The following is an 18,456-nucleotide window of genomic DNA, read 5'->3' on the forward strand; positions in this document are numbered from 1 at the left end:
GTTGAAAAATTGGAAGTCCTTTACCTTCTGAAATTTATTTTTTTCCTATCTCTTTCAACCTCTTTTCTATTTCTTTATTTCTCTCTTTCTCTTTCTTTATTCCTTTCTCCCCTCCCCCCCAACACACAATGTTTTTATTATTTTTAGATCAAAGTCTTAGTTTGGACCAGTAAAGTAAATTGAGCTACCAGTGCAGGCAGCAAGAGATTTTGGGCAAACCCTAATAGCAAGACTCAGGGTCCCAGCTTTGACTATATTCAGACTGAAATTGAAGAAGAACCAAAAGAAGCAGTGTGTTTTGAGAGGGTTTGTTGCAAAGGGCCTCAGCTCAGCAGAAGAGCACATGCTTTTCATGCAAAAACAGCCTCAGGTACCTGGCAACTCTGAGTTTTTGGAAGCACAGCGACAGGGACCATTCAGTCTCTAACTGGCGGGCTAATTCTGTTATCAGTAAGTCCACTAACCAAGCAATGGGGAAATGGCACATTGTTTTCTGAGGTAGCATGCGCTCTGATTGGCTGTGTGATCCTGAAAGAGTTTTTCCTCTATATATGCGGTTGAATATCTCCCTACTACGCAGAAGGCCTGAAGTAAGAATGGGGAAAAAACAACCCTCCTTTTTAAAAAAATGTATTTTCCAAAATTTAATACATACCCCTTTGAATTCTCTTTGTTCATCTCATTTCTCCATACTTCCTTGTCTACCCCTCTATTCCTTTCTCCTGAAATTCTACTCTGGTTTTGTTCAGTTTCCTCGGTTATCAGGATTTCTGTTCTCTTTCGATTCCACCTGAGTAATTTTGGCGACTTTCTGACACAGGTAGGGCTGGAAAAGACAACCAGTCAGGTTTGACAGTAGTGAACTGGATAGCCCAATGGAGGAATACTCATGTGTGGTTTGAAACACACCTTTCTCCCTAAAATGGTACCCATGGCAAAACAGTTTCTTAAAGGAAAGTGTTGTTTGTTAAGCAACATAATTGTTGCTTAACAATTATGTGCTTCTTGCTAAGTGTTGTTTTATAAGCAACATAATCTGTGCACAAGAGTGCTGTGGACAGATAAACAATATTAATATTTAGGTTTAGGCAGGAGGTACCATTTTAGATAATGAATTGAGGAACTGGGGGCATTCATGGAGTGAATGTGGAGGCGAGAGAGACATGTTGTGAAACATGGATGAGCACTCTCCTCCTCTGCTCTACTTTACATGGCAACCCCCTGGGATTTGGGTGCGAGTCTCTCTCACAAAATCTCTCATTCACAACAGGAGCAGTTAGAATGAGGAACCAAAAATAAAAACACACTTCCTGAAACGAGACTGAAAACCAAGGTTGTTTTAAAAATGCATGAATGTCCTGCATAGAAAAGGCATTAAAATTACAGATGACTACTTTGTCGATGAATAATTCATTTAACAAATAATCTTAGCCCCCAATTCTACCAAATCTAACAGGAGGCAAGCCGCCATGCTGTGATAAACTTTGAGGTAGATGTAGTGACAGAAAATATGTGCCACCTGCACTTCATAATTTAGCACAGTTTTTAGGAGAGCTCATTAAAAAAAGAAAAGAAAATCCAAGAAAAACTTTATGAACTCTCTCTCTTTTTTTTACAAGTCTAATACAGATTTGGGAAGGCGAAAAATAAGTATGTCCTAAACTGACTTCTAGCAAAGGGGTAGCCTAGCCTTCTTTTTAAATGGCTATTTATGTACTCAGTGTTTTCGTGTTGGAATCAAGTCTCACTAGAGAGCATGCCCAGGGATGATATTTGAAGTTTTGATGCCTCTTTTTTCAACAAAGGCTTCAGGGGGAGAGGGAGATTTCATTTTGGAAAGAGTTCTTCCCCACCCCTCCATCTTGCCCTTCCTCCGAGAATTTCAGCACAGCTTTTACGATGTCCTGTTTATTGTGGGATGTAATCCACTGGTGCAGTCAAATGCAACATTCCTTATTTCCCTAGAGTGGGAACAGGCAGGGGGACATCCAGTCAGTGTAACTTCCTTTTCTACTGGTCTGGAGCATCTTCCCCCTGCATGTGACCTGGGAGATGGGCGTGGCACTGGCTGACTCCATAAAAGAGCCAAGTCATGCACCCAAGTCTTTTGTTCGTCTTGTTACTGCTGTTGTCTTGTTCTGTCTTTTGCTGCCCTGCTGCTCTCCTGCAGCCATTTTGTTATATTAATGTAATTTGCTGTCTGCTGGCTCTCAGCTAGCAGCACATGAGTTCAATCTCCATGTGAGATAAACTCACAGTTTCTTTGTGTAACTGTTAAGTAAAGCCTGCCTTTCAGCGATCAAATCATGAACTGAAATGTGAGTAAACTTTTTGTTACTTTACTCAGAAAGACTCTTGTGTCTTTCTTCTTTTAAGAGGGATTAAAGGGGACACCAGGAAATAATTTTAACTAAAAGATTCAAGCAAATCTGCTAACTAGCTTCCAGCTATATTGAGGGGAATCTGTTCTGCTACATCACTTACTAGCGTGAGTGAAGAAAGGATAATACTTATTCAATATATCCTTTGCTACTATTCTTAACATTCCCACATTTATTAGTACTTCTGCCATATTATATCAGCTCCACGGGGAGGAGGCAGTACACTAATGATGGAGAACCTGTGGTCCTCCAGAAGGTCTTGGACTTCAACTCCTAGCAGCCCCAGCCAGCATGACCAATGGCCAGGGATGATGGAAGCTGTAATCCTCCACAGGGTCATCATCCCTGCGGTGCTCCTTTTCGCATACGAGTGCTGGTCCCGTGAGTTTCCGTGAGGCATGGTCTGAGTCCAGTCTGAGGTCGAGGGTGCAGTATTGAGGCCGTCCATCAAAGCTGAAGCTGGGTCCAAGGCAGGGAGTCGGGCGAGGTCAGGAGATCCAGCAGGACAGGGTGCAGGCAGGAACTGGCTACCAACAACGTTGCTCCCGCAACTTGGGACTGGGGCTGGCTTTTATCTGCCCTGAGGCATAGGGTGGCCCCGGTCCACAGGTGACTCAGATCTCCTGGCCTGGAGGCGAGCACTCCTCCTGCGGGAACTTAGTTCCCTCTACCTCTCTGCCCTGAGCCTCTGCAGCTCAGGAGAGGCTGGAGGGTTACCGGACCCAGAGGCAACCTCAGCTTCCCCTGACAGGGCTGAGAGTGGAGCACCTGCAGGCAATGGGTCCTCCATCACCTCAGGAGCCAGAACAGCCTCAGCTGATGCCTGCACCTGAGGATCCAGCACAGGTGAGGACCCTTCAGGCTCAAGCCCCAGCCCCGGCTCAGCTTGTTCTGGAGGCGGGGAATCCTGTGCAGGCTGGGATTCCTCAGGTTCACCCTCTGAATTGGATTCCCAGGCCATACAAAAATGCTGGAGAGGCTGCACCTCTACATGCACATACCTCCACATGTGGTGGGAATGCCCTCAAATCCAACCTTGCCTTCTGGATGGCAATCTTACAAGAAATATGCAAAATAACCAAACAGGCATTGGAAGCCACCCCAGAACTGGCCCTGTTGAATATTTTCCAAGACAATAATGTGCACTCACACTATAAAGAGCTCATAACCCACCTACTCTCAGCAGCCAGAAGCATCACAGCCAGACACTTGAGAGACCTGTCAGGAGTGCACATGGACAACCGGTATGAAATTGTATGGGAAACAGCCTTACTAGAAAAGCTAACCAGGGACAAATATAAGAGGACACCTTCACCCTGGTAAGCTCCCCTTTATCACATCCACAACCTAATAATAATAATAATAATAATAATAATAATAATAATTTGTTATTTATACTCTGCTCTTCTGGCTGGGTTTCCCCAGCCACTCTGGGTGGCTTCCAACAAAATATTAAAATACAATAGTGCTTCAGATATTAAAAGCTTCCCTAAAAAGGGCTGCCTTCAGATGTCTCCTAAATGTCTAGTACAGTAGTTGTTTTTTCCCTTTGACATCTGGTGGGAGGGTGTTCCACAGGACGGGTGCCACTACCTAGAAGGCTCTCTGCCTGGTTCCCTGTAACTTCACTTCTTGCACTGAGGGAACCACCAGAAGGCCCTCGGCGCTGTACCTCAGTGTCCGGGCAGAACGATGGGGGTGGAGATGCTCCTTCAGGTATACTGGACCAAGGCTGTTTAGGGCTTTAAAGGTCAGCACCAACACTTTGAATTGTGGTTGGAAATATACTGGGAGCCAGTGTTGGTCTTTCAGGACCGGTGTTATGTGGTCTCGGCGGCTGCTGCCAGTCACCAGTCTAGCTGCCGCATTCTGGATTAGTTGTAGTTTCCGGGTCACCTTCAAAGGTAGCCCCATGCAGAGCGCACTGCTGTAGTCCAAGTGGGAGATAACTAAAGCGAGACAGTCTGTGGGCAGGTAGGGTCTTAGCCTGCAAGACAACAACAAGAACCCGCTGATAGTATGCAAATCAATATGGCTTACTTGACCCAACAATACAAATGTCTCACACTGAATGCAACTGATCAGTAGAAATGATTCTATGACCTGAAAAAAGAGACAATGCACGTCCTTTTGTAACCCAAGAAAATCTTTAATGATATATATATGTGTGTGCGTGCCAAGATGCTATTATGGCCACTAGCATCCACCATCTGAGGAAGCCAGAGGTATAATCATGGTTCTAGAATACATTCCAGTTGGGCAAAAAACCAGGAGAGGATGTAAAACAAGGCCAGTGAGTGTTGCAGAATTCCGGGGGGGGGGGAGAGTCTGAATTTCCCCTACCGCTAAGCTAGACGCATTGCAGCCATTTTGGACATTGGCCATGAAATTATGGTAACATCAGGTCTGATCCTAAAAGGCTGATAAATCTAGAGAGAGAGAAGAGTTTTCACAAGGGCTGGTCAACTTTTTATATGTATAGACAGCAAAATAGGTGTTTCCTTGTACTGGAAACAACTAGTTGGAGATTGTTATTGTTATTAGGGACGCGGGTGGCGCTGTGGTCTAAACCACTGAGCCTCTTGGGCTTCCCGATTGGAAGGTTGGTGGTTTGAATCCCTGTGACAGGGTGTGCTTTCGTTGCTCTGTCCCAGCTCCTGCCAACCTAGCAGTTCAAAAGCACACCAGTGCAATTAGATAAATAGGTACCGCTGCAGTGGGAAGGTAAATGGTGTTTCCGTGTGCTCTGGTTTCTGTCACGGTGTCCCATTGCGCCAGAAGCGGTTTAGTCATGCTGGCCACATGACCCGGAAAGCTGTCTATGGACAAACACTGGCTCCCTTGGTCTGAAAGCAAGATGAGCATTGCAACCCCATAGTTGCCTTTGCCTGGACATAACCGTCCAGGGGTCCTTTACCTTTTCACCTTTACCTGCCCTCCCCCCTGAGGCTCTTGGGAAGATTACAGCAAAATTGAAAACAGTCAACTCACAATCACAGAAATGAGGTGGGTCCTATAACAAGCATCTCCAGTGTCAAAAGTCAGAGCAACGAGGTAGCATTCCCTGAAAGCTGTATAATGAAGGTATACTGCTCTCCTTTAGTACAATCAGCTCAGTACATTCTCAGAGCCGAGGGCACTCCTTGGCAATTTTGCCTCAGGACAGCAATTAGGAAGAGGAAGAACTGCAAGTAATGGACTCCAGGAGAAAATTGTGAACGGGAAACCTGATTTAACCTCCAGGCAGTGTGCTGACGAGCACCTCTCATTAGGGATGCCAAACTCCTCATGGGAGGCACAATTTTGTACCGTGTCTTCATATGATAAGATATATAGGTAATGAAGCCTGGGGGTTTTAAGCACAACCTTGACAAAATAGCAACAACTGCAAAGTGTCAAAACAAGGCAAACCTGTTGATCTCTCCAGATATAATCATGCCATCTGGGTCATTTAATTAAGAGTTTTTTAATTGTCTTGTAGCCTAAACATTACAGATATATACTGAATCATTGGTACAGTTTTCTAGGGGCCTTTTGAAAGTTTAATCTCGTCCTTCACAAAAACGAAAAGAAACCTGTTCTAACCTTAAACTATCCTCACAATCTCATGCATGTCTACTCATAAATTGATCACAGTGCGCTCAATGGAGTTTAAACCATGTTAAGAAAAGGTTTGTAGCCTAAATTATTCTTTTGCAAGATTTTTTTGGGGGGGGCGGGACTGGCTAAGTGCCCATCATTCCCGATCCTTTGCGTAAAGCATGTACTATTTGTTGGTGGGGAAAAGTATATACAAAGGAGAATGTCTGGATGCCAAAATCAGAGTTTGGGGCATGTACTCTTTGCATAGCTGTCAACTTTTAGATTTGAAAATAAGGGATCAGCAGCCTCACCTGTCCCAGGGACAGTCTACAGGATATCTAACAATCCAGGATAGCAGTGGGAAGCAGTGGGAAACGGCGCTGGAATAAGGGAATTTCCTGCAAAAAAAAGGGGAAGGTTGACAGCTATGACTCTTTGGTGAGAGAACCCCAGGTGAAATAAAGCCTCGTTTCACCCCAGCATGAGGAGCCCCTCTCTCTTTCTTTCTCCCCCAGGATTTGAAAGCTGGTGTACAGAAGTAGGAGCAGACGGCCAAAGCAGGTTGGTGAGATGGTCCACGGCCTTCTACCCTTCTGAAACCAAGTGTCTCTTTGCCCAACAAGCCAGATCTGAAACTTACCATGCACTGAACTGGCATTAGGGAAAATGCAGGAACATTTAACAAAAAGCACATGCCAGCTATCTTCCAGTCACAATCATCTTTGACTTGATATTCCGTCCCGGTTGAAGAATGGCAGAAGCACCTCTGTGACTCTGAACTGATACTGGGGACAGGGGTTGTTTTTCCTTTCCTTCTTTTTCGTTTCTTAGTATGTGTCTTGTACGTCTTCTGCAATTACTGTATACCATATTCAGTGGTACCTCAGAAGTCAAACGGAATCTGTTCCAGAAGTCCGTTCGACTTCCAAAATGTTCAGAAACCAAGGCACAGCTTCTGATTGGCTGCAGGAAGCTCCAGAAGCCAATTGGAAGCCCTGCTGGATGTTTGGGTTCCAAATAACATTTGCAAACCGGAACACTCACTTCTGGGTTTGCAGCGTTTGGGAGCCAAAACATTCATCTTGCAAGGCGTTCCTGATCTAAGGTATGACTGTACTAAACACACACACACTCCCTCCCTCTCTCTTTAGGGTAGTAAATTCTAAATGCAGACACTCTGAAGACAGAGATCCCTTTAAGATCACATTCATTTCCCCTGTGTTCCATCTGCTTCTTGGCTACTGCTCATTCCCAGACTGGGTTTATAGCTTCTGATACAGCACTGATGTTTGGATTTCATTCTTTAAAACAGGATTGTGCTGTTTTGGTCCAGACCACTAGATGGAAGCAAAAGAACAATGCATTCGTCAGACATTCAGCTTTCCCTGAGTTAGGCAGTAAGGCAACAAAGATTCCCATATCTGAATGTACAGTGAAGACAGGGCTTGATGTGCAAAGCGAAATTGCTAAAATAAATATTTTATGGCAACACAGTATGTGATGTGAGGGCTGAAAATTCTTGACAAATAGGTTTTGCTAAGCATCCTCTTGACCCAGCAGCTTTTTGTACCCTCGAGTAGCTACAAACTAGGTGAACAGAGGTTGGATTTTTTTAAAAAGCTGGATGAAAACGATAAAGGGTTGGGGCAGAAAGAAGAATGAGTAGGTGATGTGCTTGCATGGTGAGATAACAAGCATCCTGGTCTGCTTAGCCATTTATGTTTTGAGCTTCAGGACCAAAAGAGAAGGGAGGGGATCTTTTTCCAAAACCACAAGCAGCTGTGGGGAAGCTCCAGTTGGACTAGAGTTGCAGCTTTGGGACAGAGGGATGTTTGATTTCTCCTTACACCACTTTCCCAATTTGTCTGTCCCCCGTCCCCCATGTTGGTATTTCCTCATGTGTTCTGTGGATTTGGTTTTATTGCATGCAAAATTTATTGCTGCAAACTGTGGTCCTGGATTTCTTTTATTTTTTTAAATAACAGTTTTAATAGTATATTAAATAAATAATCTAGCGAGAGGAGAAGGGGAAGAGAAAGAGAGAAAAGTTGCTATAAAATCAAGTCCTGGTATCAGAACCTGGTTTAATAGTCCAATATTGAACCATAGTTTCCTGGTACAGATGTAACAGAAAACTGTGGCATAAACAAGCCTGTCTCAGCACTGGAATTGGCCTGTGGCAGGAGGGAAGGCAGTGGGGAATTCTCAAGCACAATGCTTGTTCTGGCCATAATGAACCACACTGCTGCCAATCTTCCCCTTGAAGAAACGTTTCAGGTATTGGACTGATTCTGTAAAATAAATATGGTAAAGGACCCCATGATGGTTAAGTCCAGTCAAAGATGACTATGGGATGCAGAGTTCAACTCGCTTCAGGCCAAGGGGGCTGCGGTTTGTCCACAGACAGTTTTCCAGGTCATGTGGCCAGCATGACTAAACTGCTACTGGCGCATGGAGGACCGTGAGGAGTGCCAGAGTGCACAGAAACGCCGTTGACCTTCCCGCCGCAGCAGTACCTATTTATCTACTTGCACTGGTATGCTTTGGAACTGCTAGGTTGGCAGGAGCTGGGACAAAGCAATGAGAGCTCATCCTGTCATGGGGATTCAAACCACCAACCTTCTGATCAGCAAGTCCAAGAGCCTCAGTGGTTTAGACCGGGCATGTCCAAAGTCTGTTTTGGGGGCCTAATTTGGCCCTTGCGGCAGTTTATTTCCTGGGGTAAAATCCTAAAAAAACCTCAAGAATTTCAACCCTAATAAAAGCTCAACAACTTCAATCAACAACTTCAGTCAAAGGTCAACAACTTTGGTCAGCCCTCATGGCCCTTCACTTCAAGAAATCTAGCCCTCTTTGAAAAAAGTTTGGACACCACTGTTTTAGGCCATAGTGCCACCCGTGTCCCACTGATTCTGTAGCTCCTTCCAGTCAGTAATCACATGCACCTGAGTGTATATGCTCAATATCTACAAGGTCACTGTTGTTATAAAGCCTCTCAATTTGTGAGAGGGATACAATGTTCCAGCCTATGTGAATGTCTGAATAATAAAGTGATTCCTGTAGATACAGAAGCTGGGCATTTCTGGTCTAAACTCACAGCTATTAGACATCACCAGGGATCTAGATACCTGCTTGCAAAAACACCACATTAGTTTTTTTTTAATCATTTATTTAGTTTTCAGTTTAGAGTTTTACAGTCAATTATCCAACAACCAACATAAAAACAAGATTCCAAAGGATCTCCCGAACTTCCCTCCTTCCCTTTGTGTGTCCCATTGTTAACCATTTCCTCCTGCATCTTTTATAATAATCCAAATCTTTTACATCTCCATTACATCCAAAATTCAACATTAAACTACAAGTGTTATTCCAATCCTACTAATGATTTTGGCTGTTTACAGTGGTTCTTAAGATAAATTATAAATCTTCCCCATTCCTTATTAAAAAATTGGCCTTCCTGATTTCTGATTCTTCTGGTCATTTTTTTGCCATTTCAGCATAATCCATCAACTTAATCTGCCTGGATTCTGATTCTCCAAGCATATTTCCTGTCTCCCATTTTGATAAATGAGTTTAAGATGATCAGGAGGTGCCACTTTGTGCTGATGCACATCAAAGGGTGATGATAAATGCAATGTGCCTAGCATCTCTCCAAGGCTACATTCTGTCCTTGCTTTGGCCTAGAAAACTTAAGTGTCCTCAGACCTGTGTTTGAGCAGCAGCTGTAGCCAAAGTTCTAGGGAAGTAGAACTAGGTGGAATTTTACTGTAGCATTGAAATGAGACTTACTGGGGTGCACAAAGGAGCTATCATCCTCATGGCCAACACTTAAGTAATTTGAAGCAGCTAGCACAAGGGGCGCGGGTGGCGCTGTGGTCTAAACCACTGAGCCTCTTGGGCTTGCCTATCAGAAGGTTGGCAGTTCGAATCTGCGTGACGGGGTGAGCTCCCGTTGCTCTTTCCCAGCTCCTGCCAACCTAGCAGTTCGAAAGCATGCCAGTGCAAGTAGATAAATAGGTACCGCTCTGGCAGGAAGGTAAACGGCATTTCCGTGCGCTGCTCTGGTTTCACCAGAAGCGGCTTAGTCATGCTGGCCACATGACCTGGAAACTGTATGCGGACAAACGCCGGCTCACTCGGCCTGTAAAGCGAGATGAGTGCCACAACACCACAGTCACCTTCAACTGGACTTAACTGCCAGCAGTCCTTTACCTTCCTCTTTTTAGCACAAGGATGGTGGATATCTTGTGAATGAACGCTGCATAAGCTGGAGCAGAAACACAATGGCATTTTAACTAGAGATGCTCAAGGAAATCGTTCTTTGCCAGTTGCTCTGCAAACTCACCTGATCTGCATCTTCAGAACGAATGTGCCGTTATCCATCAGATTTCTCACCTCTCCAAATGTTGTGATGCAGTTCACAGCTCTGAAAACACGCCCAAATACTTCATTTATTTAGTGAATTTATATACTGCCCTATACCCATTGTATATTTTAGGATAAAATCATTTAGAAGTACATGTTCCGAAAGAAAATGTTTGTGCTTTTTATGCATTTAATTACATATTTCCATGTGGCTTTTTAAAAAAAAATATGTATAATTGCAGATTAATGCAGAAACAGGGCAGAACTGACTTACGAATGAACAAATGCAAAACTGACACAGACAGAAATAGACTGATCCAGCCATCTCTAATTTCAGTCATATCTGGCATTTTAACCAAGCCCTAAATTAGTCCCAGGGGCTTAAACTGGCATAACTCTATTTGCTAATTAATATCTGTCCTACAGCCTGAAAATTGCTAGTCTCTTAATATATGCGTGGGAATAGAAATGTTGTTGACTCTACTTCGGAGTTTCATTTTTGTATTTTGCATCTCTCTCTCTCTCTCTCTCTCTCTCTCTCTGCCTGCTTTAAACGTATTGCTTTTACTTGTTGGCAATTTATTGCATTGTTAAGTCGCTCTGAGATTTCTTTTTGGCATCAAGCAACCCAAAAAACGAACAACAACAACAACGGTGTATGACCCCTAATTTCCTCACCTAATTTCCGCACCTTGTTGCAGCAAGAAACACTATTTCAAAGAAATCGAAAAGGGGAATCCTGTGGACTGAGTTATGGGCAGTGTGTGTGTGTGGCTCACCTTATCATTACTCTCCCCTCGGCAATTAGCAGGAAACTGTGTGTTTGTGTTTGTGTGTGTGAGATCACAGGGGGGGGGGGGGACCCTAGGCAAGCCTCTGTGTTTCCCTGCATGAGTCATGTACCTGGGACACTTTCCATAATGTTGTCACTGCATGCAAGGAGATCTACTGCGTGGTGATGGGGGGCTGGGAGGAGGAGATGGAGCCCTGGCAACTGTAGAGCACCTGTACGAGGAAACACAATTCATTCAGTGCCAGACATCTGCTTGCTTCAATACCTGTTTAGAGAGACTATGAGTGCAGTCACATCCTTCGGCCCTGAGCTCCATATCCTCCTCAGTTTACTGGTAGGTAAACATTATTTTAGATCTTGTTATGGGTCGCTGAGGATAATTGCAAAAGCAGAAGGTTTATTGCGGCCGAGACACACAACGTGCATCCGTAATACGGATAATGCACCAGTGACAAACTTTATCCAGGTTGTACAAGCTGCTTTGCAGACGGAAAGGTGAAACAGAAGCAACTATGAGAATGACAGCAGTAAAAATGATTTATGGGTACGAGCCAGCTGAAACCCTGATAAGTCTCACCGGCTGCAATGAGAGTTAAGCATTCAACAAATTCTCTCCATCTGAAGTCAATGGGCCTGGAGTGGTAAGGGAGGGACGTAATTTTTGTTGGATTGCAGTACAGGTGATAGTAAAGAAGGGCTTTCTTACATTAAAAAGGTTGCTTAATAGATAGAATAAAAAAAAAGTCAATTTAAAAAATGAAACAGCAATAAGCTAATAAACCGTGAACAAACCCAAAGTATCTCTAGGTCTGTTTGTATGGGGGGGGGGTGATAGTGGCAGCAACAGTCTCAGTAAATAACAGAAAACTGTTACCCATATATAATTTGGGTCCTTCCATTGAAGTGAAGATATTGCAATGTAAGAATCTCTTTTATGTGTGTGTGTGTGTGTGTGTGTGTGTGTGATATAAAGTACAAAATTACAAGTGCACAGAGTAAAATAGGACACACAAAAAAGAAGAAGCAACAAGCAATAGTACCCATGTAGAAAACAAAGTAGAATTAAAAAAGGGGGGGTATTGTAGTTAACCAGACCTTATCCTAGGGCTGCCATATCCTTGATTTGTGTGCTGAAAATAGCATCCTGAGAATCGGTTAAAATGTCTGTGGAAACCCAGGCATATGGCAACTATGGCATTGTTGTTGCGAATTACCTTAAAAACAAAAAAGCTCAAAAACTTTTTTGGGGGGGAGATTTTGCACACACACACACACACACACACACACACACACAGCTTTTGTCTGGATTTTCCTTTGTGAAATATGGCAGCCGTACTTAACCTAATATGGTGTTTCTAAAAATGAATTCCAAATATCATTAAATTTGTCCATGGGAAGTCTACAATTGAAGACAACTTGTTGATGTGAAGTGAGTTTGTACATATCTTCAATGTTTCTTATTCTTTGCATATCTTCTTCTGCATTTTCACAACTTCATTTCCTCCCCTCACATTAGAGAATCCTCTAATAATGTCCCCTTCTACTTTTGATGCTCTTCTGCAGCATATACATGCTCATGTCTGAAGAGAGGAACAGATCCTGGGAGTCTACCATTCTTAATATTCAGACATATTTGTAGAACAACCTTACGCTGTGTGAAATGGAGGTGGCGTTTAATTAAGGGCAAAGGCAGAAAAACCCATAGCCTATTTACAGAAAAGGCAGCTGTATTGTGTGACAGATGAGAAAAATACAAGTTTAACAATGGTGGGGTGAGCAAAGGGCTCTTTTCATGAAAAAATGATCAGGGAATCCCTTTGGCTGAAATTCTGTTAATATTTGTTGCAACTGGTTCATTCATTGACATGACGAACTCAAGGCAGTTAATACCAGTGTTATGCATTCAAGGGCCATGTTGATATCTTTGCACAGAGGTCCATAGCAAGACTCCGAAGAGGGTGGGATGGAGGCAGGGGACCAGGGGAGCAACCCAAGAGACCAGTGATTTATGGGGTTTGGTGCCACCCACAAAGCAAATCAGTCTCTTAAGATTAAACCAAGAAAGAGTACAGTGGTACCTCGGGTTACATATGCTTCAGGTTACATATGCTTCAGGTTACATACTCCACTAACCCAGAAATAGTACCTCGGTTAAGAACTTTGCTTCAGGATGAGAACAGAAATTGTGCTCCAAAGGCGTGGCAACAGCAGGAGGCCCCATTAGCTAAAGTGGTACTTCAGGTTAAGAACGGACCTCCGGAACGAATTAAGTACTTAACCCGAGGTACCACTGTATCACTGTACCACTGTGCCACTGACCTCTATAAGACTGAATATCAATATACATATCAAGACTTTGAGATTAGACCATTGAAGAAGCCCGGAAAACTATCTTGGGAGTGTGCTACCTGCAAGCCCCAGTTAAAGGGCCTCATCGGGGGCGAACAGCAACCTTTTGATTACTTGGACTGCCAGGGCAAAACAGGTGCAAAACGCCCGCACCCTGTCTATTAACATCGATCTACAACTCTACTAGCATCTCTTGGTATTGTGAATATCACCGAACTTACCTTTTGTTGGTACCTTCATGAACTTATCTAAAAGACTGAGTGAAGCATTTGAAAAATCTATTGAAACCAGACATTATAAGTTCATTTTAGGCTGGGTAGTTCACAAGTCTTTGTGGCTTTGTTTAATGTTTTGTATTTTTCTCAGAAGGTTGATAAAGTATGTATAATTATTGTTCTGTGTATATTAATAAAAAACGTGTTGCGTGAGTTACACTACCCACAAAGCAGGAGCCAGGGCAGTGAGAGGAGGAAGAGTCAGGGGAGTCCAGGACGGAAGAGAGGCACACAGGATGTGGCAGATGAAGAAGAAGCTGTGTGGGCGACAGACGAGTCAGTAGACTCTCCACCTTCCCCTGCCCTGCTGTCTCCTAGAATTAGTAGAGGCTTGAAGCAGGAAGTGCAGTGATGATCTCTGTGCAGGAGAGGTTGCAAGCATGCAACTCACCAGGGGAGGTTATAGAAGCTTGCAATGAGGTCTCACTGTTGCTGCAACTACTTTGCAGGGTGCAAATCCGAGGGGAACAGCTGCCAAGTGGCTAGATGCGTGTGCATCCAGAACACCATGGGAGTTGCTGTACACACTTCTTTGGTCCATAAAGACTTAACTCTCAGATGCGTGCCTTCCTTAGCTGGGGAGGTCCAGGGCACAGAGTATGCATGGGTGCTTAAGACACTCTGGGTGCTGATCTGGTCTTGCCTGTCAGGCTTCATGGACTCTGTCAGGGAACTGCCATCGGAAGGAAGGGAAGTGAAAGGGCTCACACAGGTTGGGAGAGACTCAGCAGCTGAAGAGGGAACCAGTAGGGGGAGAGGAGCTGAGCTGAGGGAAAGTGAGCTGGAGGGATGGCTCAGAGACACTTCCAGCGAAAACAGTGGGGAGGTTTCAGGACCTCCTGTAGGGACACCCACTCCTCGCCGGAAACTGTCACGCAGAGAGTCCAGAAGACGTGTTTCCGTTAAGGAGCTTTTATGTTGGAAGCGATTCCGAAAGCAACCACTGTCGGAATCTGCCAGCGACTGACGGAGCCATGTTTAAGGGGCTCCGTTACAGACAGAGGTTTGCAAACTTGACCAAACTCTGAGGGACTAGGATTTTACACACAAGCAGCTCATCGTCCCATCACAGCATTCCGACAGTCTCCGTGAGCAGCTTGTGCAGGAGAAGGCATCATGAGCAACCCAGCCGGAACCGGAGAAGCAGGAGCTGGAGCGGGTCCAAGCCTGGAAGAAAGGTACCGGGTGTTGGAGGTCCAGCTAGCGCTGCAGACGGCGAGGCTTGAGGAGAGGAGGGCTCAGGATGCAGACAAAAAGGGGAAAGACACCCAGCTCGTCAGAAAGGTACCAGGATTGGTGCAGAAGTTTGGGGGGGAGCCCAAAGACTATCATGGCTTTCGGACAGAGATGCAATATGCCCTCAATCTGCAGTTTGATGAATTCCCTGACGAGGAATCACGAGTGGCTTTCGTGATTGGGCATCTTGAAAAGGGGGCGAGAGACTGGGTTAGACCCCTGATGGCAGCGAATAGTGACGTCCTAAAGGACACGATGAAGTTCTTTCGCGCCATGGATCTGATGTTTTCCAGCGATATTGAACAGGGAGTGGTGCGCAGACAGTTAATGGCTTGCAAACAGGGGAGCCGATCTGTCCGTGAGTACTGGACTGAGTTCACCATGTTGATCCATAAATTGGGGTGGGATCTATCGGCGGAACCCATTCAAATGCTCTTTGAAGAAGGGCTTTCTTCGGCTGTGAAAGACGAACTTTCCCGGGCGCCCAGGGCGGAGTCTATGGACCAGCTGACCAAATCAGCGCTGACCATAGGAGCGCGCCAGGAGGCGAGAGCATTGGAGAGGCGGGAAGGGAAGGGGGAACGTTGGAAGGAGTTCCGCATTCCAGACATTCCAGAGCCAACTTTCCCGCCGGCAGAGCCGATGGAAATCGGAACAGCGCGCGCGCGCGCAGTTTCAAAGCCCAGTGAGGGGGGAAAGAAGGAGGGAAAAGGCGCCCGGAAATGCTATCTCTGCCAACAGCCAGGTCACTTTGCCAGAGTCTGCCCCCAGAGGAAGGAATGGCAAGGGATGGTAGGAGCTGTGGAGGGAAGAGAGGAAGAAATACCGAAGCAAGTAAAAGCCAACGCCTGGCTGCCACCGTCGGGGCACAGCAGCCAGGCCAAAGAGCAGTGAAAGTGCCCACGCCAGAACCTCCTAAACCCGCCCTAGTGATAGAAGTGGCGCTAGAGCTGCCAAACGGACACCCTCTAAAGATAAAGGCGCTGTTGGACTCAGGCAGCTCCTGCAATTTCATGAGCAAAGAGTTTGCAGCTGAACACCAGATACAGACGATCCCTTTAAGCAACCCCCTGCAGGTGACCACGATCGATGGCAGGGAGCTGTTGGGAGGAGAAGTCAGCTTGCAGACCGTCCCAATGATAATGAAGGTGGCAAGGCACACCGAACTGATAGCGTTTAATGTGGCCACCTTGGGAGGAGCTCCCATTATATTGGGGATGAGCTGGCTAGCGTTACATGATCCGCTGGTGGGCTGGCATCAGAGAGTGGTTTCTTTTGGTTCAGCACATTGCTTAGAACACTGCAAAGAGGGAAAGGGTTTGGCAGGGGCCCAAGCCACCCTAGCAGGGACTGAAGTAACGGAGAACGTGAAGGTACCACGACAATACGCAGATCTCCGCGACGTCTTCAGCGAAAGGGAAGCTGACCAACTACCCCCGCATAGACCCTTTGACTGTCAAATCAATTTACTCCCTGGGGCACAGCTCCCTGTAGGCAAGCTGTACGCCATGTCAGACAGAGAGATGCAGGAGCTAAGAGAGTTCATTGACAAGAACCTGAAGAGAGGGTTCATCAGAGAGTCCAGGGCGGTGGGGGGCAGCCCAGTGTTTTTTGTGGATAAAAAAAACACGAACAAGCCGAGGCTTGTGTGTGACTTCAGGGCCTTAAATGCAGTGTCAGAACCAGTGGCTTTCCCTATGCCCAGGATTGACGACATTTTGACAAGGGTCAGGAAGGGAAAGATTTTTACTAAACTGGACCTAAGGGGGGCGTACAACCTGATACGAATAAGGAAGGGGGATGAATGGAAAACCACCATGTTCACCCCTTTGGGGGCATTTGAATATTTAGTTATGCCCTTCGGCCTACAAGGAGGCTCCGCGTGCTTTCAATCGTTTATGAACCACGTCCTGGGGCCTTTGCTTTACAAGAATTGTGTGGCCTTCTTAGACGACGTGTTGGTGTATTCTGAGAATGAGGAGCAGCATGTGAGAGACGTCAGAGAAGTGTTGAGCAGGCTGCAAGCCAACCAGCTGTGGGTGAAACTGGAGAAGTGTCAGTTTCATACCAAGGAGGTGGAATTCCTGGGGTATCGCCTGTCAGACAAGGGATTGGCCATGGATCCCGGCAAGGTCCAGGCGGTGCTGGAATGGAAAACACCCAAAACAAGGAAGGATGTGCAGAGGTTCCTAGGATTTGGGAACTTCTATCGTAAGTTCATCCGAAACTTTGCCCACCTGACGGCGCCCATTACGGACTGTCTCAGCAGTAAGAAGAAGTTCGTTTGGACTGAGGAGGCGGAGCGAGCATTTGAGGAACTAAAAAGGGCCTTCGCCTCGGAACAACAACTCCTGCATGTGGATTTACAAAAACCGATGAGAGTGGAAACTGACGCATCAGACAGAGCGATTGGGGCGGTGCTTCTGCAGCCAGGGAAGGAGGAGTCAGAGTGGAGACCGTGTGCCTTTTTTTTGCGAAAGCTGAACAAATCCGAGAGGAACTACACGGTGTATGACCGAGAACTACTAGCCATTCATGAGGCGTTCCGGAGATGGAGGCACCTGCTAATTGGCGCACAACATAAGGTGCAAGTGTGCACTGACCACAAGAACCTAGAGTATTGGAGGACGGCACGAGTGCTCAACCAACGGCAAGTGAGATGGGCCCAGGAGTTCTCCAAATTTAACTTTGAGATTTGTTACGTGCCAGGCCCAGAGAACATTAGGGCGGACGCTCTCTCACGCAAACCTGAATATTTGGAGGGGGAGGGAGCACCCGAAGAGAGACATGTCATTCCAGAGGACCGCTGGGTGTGTGGGGCGGCATTGGTGGGACAAAGAGAACTGGTAGAGGAAACAGAGAATGATGAATACGCCCAGAATAAGCTCAGAGGTCTTAGGGGTGAGGGAGAGGAACCAGGGGGTTTCGAGGAAAGAAATGGAGCTTTGTATTACAAAGGGGCACTGTATATCCCTGAAGGAGACTTAAGGGGGAGGGTACTCAAGCAGTTGCACGACAGCCCCACGGCGGGGCATTTTGGACAACACAAAACCATGTGGTTGGTCACCAGGGAATTTTGGTGGCCTAAGGTGAGGGAAGATGTACGGGAGTATGTAAGAGGGTGTGAGCAATGCCAGCGAGCCAAAGGGGAGAGGCGGGCACCGGCGGGGCTATTAGAACCCTTACCAACCCCAGAACGACCTTGGGAGGCAGTGTCGATAGATTTTATGACTGATCTGCCGAAGTCCAAGGGGAAAACAGCCATCATGGTGGTGGTAGACCTACTAACAAAGATGTGCCACTTTGTAGCCTGCTCGCATGCAGTCACGGCGGAAGAGACAGCGAAGTTATTTGTAGAACACATTTTTAGGTTGCACGGGGTGCCATTGAGGGTGGTCTCAGACCGAGGAAAACAATTTACTTCCAGGTTCTGGAGGAAGCTCATGAGCTTACTGCAGGTGGAGGTCAACTTTTC

This window comes from Podarcis pityusensis (assembly GCF_964106645.2).
Source record: "Podarcis pityusensis genome assembly, chromosome: 17".
NCBI lineage: Eukaryota > Metazoa > Chordata > Lepidosauria > Squamata > Lacertidae > Podarcis > Podarcis pityusensis.